Source organism: Athene cunicularia, assembly GCF_003259725.1.
Source record: "Athene cunicularia isolate RWA chromosome 9 unlocalized genomic scaffold, athCun1 chr9_part1, whole genome shotgun sequence".
In the NCBI taxonomy this organism is placed as follows: Eukaryota; Metazoa; Chordata; class Aves; order Strigiformes; family Strigidae; genus Athene; species Athene cunicularia.
In genome coordinates this window covers 1116283-1125031 of record NW_020799110.1, presented here as the reverse complement: position 1 = coordinate 1125031, position 8749 = coordinate 1116283, and the positions used below count along the sequence as shown (strand labels likewise).

Here is an 8749-nt window from a genome sequence, read left to right as displayed (position 1 = left end):
GGGGGGGAACGACAACACAGAGATTTTACATAGTAAAAATGGGAAAAATTACAGTCTTACTTCCACAGAATGTTTATGCTGAATCACAAATCAGAGCCTGTAGCAAAAGAATGGCTAGAAAGAGAGTGATTAAAGTGAAGGATTGCATCCACAGATGTCTGAAATTAATGTTTGTTATGGGAGTTACCACAATCTAAATAGTGGAAAACAATACATACAGATATATTTATAACATCAAACCCTTCAAAGCTAATAGCCCATAAAAATACCTTCTATTAGGCAATATCCACTGAGCAACTACAAAACCAAACAAGAGGGAAAAAAAAGACCCCGACAGCCTATTCCTTCACTCTGCAACAAATTGGAACAACTTCCAGCAGGCCTACCCACAAGTAACTGAACTAATGGCAAGCCACTTGCCTTTTTGACTATTTATAGTGTTCTGGCAGAAATCCAGAACAATAAAAGGCCATGGCAACCTTGCCAATATATTCTGTTACAGCCAGATTCTTGAGGTAGTGGGGAAGTGCTCACAGCATCTAGCTCACTGGCATGCATTTCAGAAAAACAGATCTTGATTCAACCCACTGACAAATGAACCCAGAAAAAACACAGTGGCACTAGAAATATAAATCTTTTTGATAAATTATGAAGATGTCACAACAGCAGTCGTTATTTTCAAAAACCTTTCCCATGCTGAACACAGCAATGCTTCTTACAGCACTGAGAAGCAGCAGGATGCTTCCGCCTGTCTCCCTGAGTCTGAGAAGTCACCTACGTTCTCATTTGTCACAGGACAAAGTGATCTCTTGCATGTCACAATGAATTCACACATCATTTTGTGAAGCGCTCTAGCAACAGGGATGAGGCCACTCCCACATAACACACTTGCTGGAACGGCCAAAGTAGCAAACAGGGCAAAGACCTCGGCGAGCGACCGGGCGCGTAACTCCTCCAGGCTCCACAAACCCGGGGTGTCGCCCGTGACCCCGAGCTTCCCACTGTCTGAGGGTCGGCACTACCAAATACTGGTGGTGTTACTATTTGCAAGACAACTCATCCATCTTAATATCCAGAAAGAAAGTTTTTTAACATAAAAGTATGAAGCGTACAAAAACATAAATCAAGCATTGCTTAGTCTTGAGGGAAGTGTATCAGCCAGGGAACTCTCCACCACAGTCTGGAAATAACAGTGATTTAGAGAGTGCCCAGGAAACTCTCCAGAGGAAATGACAAATTCCAGACTTTATTTCGGATGAGGAATTCCCCTGCCAGGCTCCTGCCCCCCCTCTCAGAGCCCAGGGTACCGCCGCGGGCAGCCCTGCGCCAGAGGGAGGCCGCAAACACTCCCGGGCTCTTCCTCCCGCGGGCGCCCGCGCCAAGCTGGCGGCCACCTGGCCTCCAGGCCCGCCGGACCGCAGGCGCGAAGTGCACGTGTCCCGCTCACCGCGACGGCGCTTACAGCCCCGCGTGGGGCCGCTCAGAGCAGAGCGGCAGCGCCCGGCACGGGAGGGGCCAAGGGGCAGGAGGCTCGGGGGCTGCTGGAGCCCCCTCGGCGCCAGCGCAGGCTCTTCAGCAGCTCTGCTACACCTCTGCAGAAGTGACCCGGAGCAGCAAACCATCACACGTAGTTAAAAGCGGGGAGGAAGTTGCTGCTCATAAAGCTGCTTTTCCTATAAAATGCACAAATCAGCGTCTGCACACACGATCTCCCCATCCACAGGAGGGGTCACACCGTGGCTCACGGGATGGCAACCCCCCCAGCAGTGAGCGGTCACAAACCAGCCTCTGCAGGCCGCAGCGACGGGAGCAACGCAACACAACTCACCTGTCTGCAGTGAAAGCTTTCACCTCGTGAATCTGAGGTTTAAAATCTTCATTTAAACAAAGCACACTGATCCAGTGATACACGAGAGGAGCCAAGGCAACATACATCTATCCTCCCACAGTGACAGCCTTGTAAACACAGATATTTCTAGGATTACTAACAACTCGGTGCCTTTTCAAAAATATACATAAGCAAAAAGGGCAGTGGCAGTTCTCTGAAACCAGACTGACCGCTTCAAGACTTATCACTCAGTGTCTACTCAGAGAGGCTGCTGCTTCATTCCTTACCAGTCCCTGCACAAGGAAAGCAGAGATGCAAGTCTGATCAACCATTGCATATTCATCCACTTTGGTAGTAAAGAAATACGCAGATAAATACAGTTTTCCTCTTTTGTGCTTCCTACAACAGCAAATCTGAAAACTGGCAAAAGACTCGTAAGCTGCTACTAGAACAAACCTGCAAGACCCAACAACAAAGCACAACTGCTTGAGGAGAACTGTGTGGGCACTGAGCTTCAGATGATCATGACAGTCGTGCTCTGCAGGAAAGGCCACCTCAACACCTACTGCTGACATAGCTTCTGGGTTACAGCTGGAAGGCTTTAGAGATTTGTAAGTACTTTTGTTCTACTTAAACACAAATGTTCACATAAATAATTCTCTACGCAGAGATTATGCCACAGAAGAGCCAGAGGCTCCAAGGAGTCAGCTATGAATGCTGCTGTGCAATTTCTTTTTTTCTTTTTAAACAGAATACGTTTACATAGAGATAGGTTTCAGTACCAATAAATACTATGGCAGCTGGCAGCTTCATGCTGCAGTTCTGGCGATGCCAGCTTCCACAGCTCTTATCCAACTTATTCTTTCCTTCTCCTACCACACCCTTTCAGGTACGTCGCCACAATTGCTTGTGGGCTGACACTCAGGGAACTGCTCGGATGGGGATGTGAGAGAGGTGAGAGAAAGAAAACTCTGACCAGGTTTGTTTAGCGAGTTATTGTTCAGCTACATCTCATCTGGCTGGCAGCTGGCTGAACTGAGGGAGCAACGGGGAAGGGGAAAACCTCCAGGCACCACTAGCACCAAAACTCAACCTTTTACATCAGTGTGCAAAAATAAAGGATACAAATAAACAAACTCACTCTACTCTGCTGGTCCTACAACAGCCCACTACAACAGGGAGGGCTGTTATGACTCTTGGTTAAACTCACAATTTTAGGGCCATTCATCTAGAATATGGTTTCAATCCCCATTTCAAACAACATGTCATCTCAAAATTAGTTATTTTATTTGATGTCAAAACTATCTGCTGCTGGATAAGCCAAACCATTTTAAGACACTAGTGAGGGAAGATTTGGGGTTTGGCTGGTGGTTTTTTCTCTTTTAAGAAAAGAAACTATATTGTTAACATTAAAAACAGTCATTAGAAAACAATTAGGTAGAGAAGTATCAGCTCCCAGGCTGAGGACCTCAGCCAGAAAAAGTATCTCCAAAAGTAATTATAGAAGTAAGGGCAAAACTGAGCACAAAGTCCTAGACCAAGGACCAGCAGAAAAGTTTTGAAAAATAATCTAATTAAAGAGGAAAAATTCCAAGGGGACCTAATAGTGAGTGTCTCCTTACAAAAATCTGGGACACTGAGTAACATACCATCTGTGCTGCACTTCCACAGGAAGATAAATTGACAGTATGGAGCTGCAGAGTCTTAAATTTTCCAGAAAGGGACACAAGGACAATTAATTTGTCAAAATAATTTTGGTAGTAATACAACACACAAAGAATACTGAGAGGACAGTGTGCAGATAGAGTTTAAACACAAGCGTAGATAGGCAGGAAAGAGTTACTAGAATTCTCTAGAGAGAAGTAAAACAAAGATTCTAATGACTATTCAGAAATATCACTTTTGTAAGTCTAAAATAGAAACTGAATTACCTTTCATCTGACAAACACTGTTAGTATCGTCAAGCTTCAGCAACCACAACTAAAAATCCATAAAAACACTCACGGACAATCGTGCGGTTGAGGCGCCACAGCAACTGTAACTGGTATCTCACAGCCCTGGGTGCTCTGACAGCTCTTCTCCTGAACCTTTTCCCAAGAAACGCACAAGTCACCACTCACTATTCCCTGGCATCTGCTGTCAGTCCAGCATCACAGATAAGGAAGTAGAATCACGTTTTGCAGGGAAGTAAAAAGAGAACCCAGAGGCAGTATTACATGGGAGAGATTGTGAGGGCCTTGAGAAAACCAGAGAGTAACAGAAAGCAGCCAAGCGGCTGAAGGTGCATTGTGCATCTTTTCAGATGAACTCAACCCAACCACAGAAGTTTAAATCAACCTGTCCACAGAGGAGAGTTGAGCAGAACTGTTTTCCAATTCCTTCCTCCCCTGGCATGCAAATGCTTGAGAATACTGCACTCATCCCTTCAGGGAAGGTAGGGGAGAAGAAGAATGTTTTGAAAACAACCCTGATTTACTCTGGAAAACTCCTGAGTAAAACTCATCAAAAGAATGGGTTCCCTCTGTCCTGCAGTCAGTGCTGCAGGCTGTAAGGAGAGGACCTCCCTCTGCTACTCCTGCCTTGGCAAAGGGTGCTCATTTAGGTTTTGATCACGCAGTAAAAAGGCTGACACATACAGGGTCCATCTACACTGCCAAATAAACCCCCAGCGAAACACTGTACATCATGCAGTCCTTCAGAAACAATGCCCTGAAGGGTCTGCTCTGAGCACTGCAGGAGACTGCAGCCCCAGGGATCTGGCAAACATTGACAAATCACTTGCCTTGATTTACATAGTGTCTATTTTAATTAGCAAAATAAGTAAACAAACATTAACATGATCCAAAAGGTCTCCTTAAAAGATCACACCAGCCAATACTAATGGTGTCTATGCAAAGCTTGACAAGCATTTCAAGATCTGCTGGGTAAAACACCGTGGAGGCAAGATGCTAAACATGTGGTTACATGGTCAGCATTTAGATGACATCACAGTGACCCCTGCGATACAGAAGATTTTCTGAAGAAATACTAGTTTTATGCAACTAATATTTAATTTTCATATATCCAGCACTGTAAAAAAGAACCATAAAGACAGTTTAAGTTTTATGTTTATGTTGGTGTTTCTTAAAGATACCACACAAGCCGTTGGAGTGATGAAGTAAGGCAAGTTTACTCCGGGTTCTAGTCCCACCTGAGTTTAATAACTGACTTGAAGCTCAGGCTGAATTCCCCGGTAACCGATACACAACAGCGAACGCCCTCCACCAACACGTGCTGCGCCGTACGCAGCAATACGGAAGATTCTCAGGCGGCCTCTCCAAAAGTGATCTTTTACAACACCTCTGAGCAGGCGTGAAGGCAAAGATAAGGCTGAGCAGAGGCTGTGAAATCTAACAGGAGTTATATTTAATTTCACAGAGGATCACGCAAGGCAAAAGAGACAAGCGAATTGTGACTTTACAGTGAGCTGGCATTCTGTCAGAGGGGCACCTGCAACGGAGAACGCAACGGACAGCGTGAAGAGAACCCTGCACAGCATGGAAGGGAACGTACTGAAAAACACTTCACTACTCCACCAATATCATATTAAAACACTGTTCTCAGAAAAATCTCTTAAGAGTTAAACCCATGCCCATTGGCAACCCCCCCAGCCCACTATCAACAGTAAATATCTTGGGCTGAGAAACTTTTCCCTAAGTACCAGCCAAGAAAGCACCTCCCTGCTCAGGAGCCTGCTGTGCCTGCGGGTGACGTGTCAGAGCCAGGGGAGAGGCAGCTCGGGGACCGGGTCACCCCTTAAGGAGGGCAGCTCAGCGGTGGGGGAGAGCCGGCTCACACAGACCGGGCTCCAGCCTCCCCGGCAGAGCCACTGCCCGAGGACCCTCCTACCGCGCCCGTCCTCCTCCTCCACTGGCAACAGCTGAGTCTATTTATACAGCATGAAAATACACCATGATGGTGATGGATGGACATCTGCAAGTTTGGGGTATTCTTTCCAATACATTGAAGTGAATAATTAGAAGCTAAAGGCTTACTGTATGTTCTGGAAAACTAGGTATTTTCTTCGACGGCACTTTATATATAGGTAATTGATAGGTATTTACTACATTAAGTATTACACAATGCATATATACCTCTAAAAATTTCTAAACTCGTTTTAAAATAAGCATTCTTTCCCTTAAGTTCTGTTCAACCAAGAAAATGAGCTGAGGGAAGCATGATTCTGTTCAGATTTGTTGTTGCCAGGTGCTGAAGTCATGTATCTAATCTTGTCTCCAATAAGGAAGCTGAATTGTACAAGAACAATCACCGGGTCAGGAATGCAAATACCAACTGCCTATTATTTTAAAGTTCCTGTTTACCAGCACTGGTAGTCATTTGCAAAGAAACAGCTCAGGTCAACCTAGAGAGTTATTTCAGCTGCCAGAAGAATGCTCTAAACAAATAATTGCTAGATATTAAAGCCAGAGTTCAGCAACGAGCACCCATGTCAGAACAAACCATGAAGGAATCAATCTGAGGAAACACAAGGATACACGCGCTGTCCCAAGTGATGAAATCCATACATGTGTGGGCACTCACAATTTAAAGAAAAAGAAAATGGTATTTTGGACTCCCTGCTCTACAGTATGTCCTCCAGAATCCCTGGAATCTCCTGACAGTCAAAAAAAAAGGCCCCATGGGCAGCAAAAGCAGAAGATGCAGCAAGGCTGGGAGAGAGGCCCGAGCCACTAAGAGTACGTTCAGCAACACCTTGAAAAGCCCAGCGGCACGTAGGGACCGAGCGCTCGCCAGCCCCGCTGCGCGTCAGGGCAAGGCACCAGCCCCTGCACAGAGCCACGCGTGCCCCATGTCCTGCTTCCACCTCCCCTGGGAGGATTCTTCTCCCTCCTGTTCCCATTACTCTGCCCACCATATCCAACTCAGTCACTCAGCCTGACTGATAAGGAGAGCCACTTATCTGCTTCAAAAGGTCCAGGATGAACAACTTTCTTTGAAAGAGCACAGAAATTCTCCCTCAGATCACAGCTCAGTGTCACTTACCCCACAGGGTAACCACATGCCGCTGCCTGCCCTCAAGCTGGCTTTCTTCAGAAACTGCTAATGGCAAGAACAGCGATAAAATACAGAACACAGACTAAGACCATCCATCTAGACCTAACAGGAAAAAAGGACGTTAAAGACTTCTATCACTGCCTTACCTGGAAATCAAATTGGTGAGCTATAACTTACAAATAATTCTCTTTCATTATAGTTCACCTGCATCACCCAGGGTCTACTCACAGTCTTTAAATTTTTATTTTTACTTTTTTATTACAGGTTTGGGGGTTTTAGAGTTTGTTGTGGTTGTTTGGGGTTTTTTTAATCTTCCAAAGAAACTGAGCAACAGAACTCTGCATTCTCCAAAAGTAATGTTTCTAATGCCTAGTTAACCGAGTCAATACACACACTTCTTAAATGAACACTAGGACTGTACATTCCTGCAGAAAAAGATGAAGCTGCATCATTTAAAGTATGTTGGAAAAAAGGTGAAACGCTAACCTAATTTACAAAAAAGTGCTACGAGAAAGCTTACCTAAACGTAAATTCACACATTCAAAATTAAATTAATATACTCAGACAATGATGTTAACCTACTTCACAAACCTACACTGGCTTCTCTACCAAAATCAAGACATGGAGTTTAAAAACAGTCAGAACATGTCAAAGTATTTTTTGATTTGTGTCTTTTTCTGCTAATGCTCATCTTCTGATGTTTCATTAGCTTTCTGCCTTTTGCTGGCCTAACAGCAGAGCAAGAAACAAAATGTTAAAGCTTTTCTTTCTCCTATAAATTTGGCGATCTGACCTGTCAGGCCAAACTGTTCTTCAAGACTTCTCACTAATTTATTTCCCTGTAGCTCCTCTTTGCCAAGACAGGCTCTTGGGAAGCTGACCCCATGCGCACCACGAGAGTTCTGACTGGTGAGACTGACTGCGCAGTGTTCTCAGAGTGCACAGGCCACTATTTCTGGGTAAGCGGCCCCTGGCACCCCCGTCAGCTCCCATCTCGAGGGAACCCCTCTCACTGACTCAGCTCCAGTTCGTGTGATTTTGTGCCCTACCAGTTCTGAATTCCTGCATTACACATACGGGCAAATACACAGTAAGAGACTTAAGCTTTCTGAAGCCACCTTACAAGATGTTTTCATACACAAACACAATGTATGCTGCGCAAATTATTCAGATCAACTCTTCTTTGTTAGAGACATTCCAATGAGCTCCCAAAAGCAGAGACGGTCTTTGCTGTCTGTATTCTGCTCCTCACAAAGGCAGCTTTGTTTCACCAGAAAAGGCCTTGTCATGCATTAAAAGCCTATCTTGGTGTTTCTGGAGAGTTTCCATTAAACATGTTCTAAGTCAAAGTTCCTAGATATAAGCTTTAAGCAATTTTGACTAAAGATAGTATTTTTATCAGTTCATGTTCTTCAGCTCACCAAACCTTTTTCTGAGCAACTGAAAGCACTGATAACTACACTTGTGCTCAGACTTTATATTTTTAAGTAAAGGAAAGGCTGCTTAAAATACAGCATAATTGGACAGATGCTCAATTTTATAACAAAAGGATGGATTTTGCTACTTTGAAAGACCTTGAAAATGGGAAGTGATAGTTTGGAGATACCAAGGGGCTTCTGTTTTAAAATCACTTTCATTATTTACACATATGTGGTTGTAAAAAGCCAACACAAAAGTTTTGTTATAATTTAACAGTATTGCATAACTCAGGAAACAAAATATGTTTCCATTTAAGTTTAAAAAAGGAGTTATGAATTCTGTTTTTACTCCAAGTTATAAAAACTGAAGTTCTTAAACCATTAGACTTTCCAGACAAGGCTAGTGTGGTATTTTTCCATTCTTTGTTCCCCCCCCCCCCCCCCCCCC

At 44.3% G+C, this 8749-nt stretch overlaps 1 protein-coding gene across 1 annotated transcript in view; it reads right to left on the bottom strand.

The window, feature by feature from the left end:
• ARHGEF26 (Rho guanine nucleotide exchange factor 26) overlaps nt 1-8749 on the bottom strand; it is a 48485-nt gene that overhangs the window by 23301 nt on the left and 16435 nt on the right. The window lies entirely within an intron of this gene.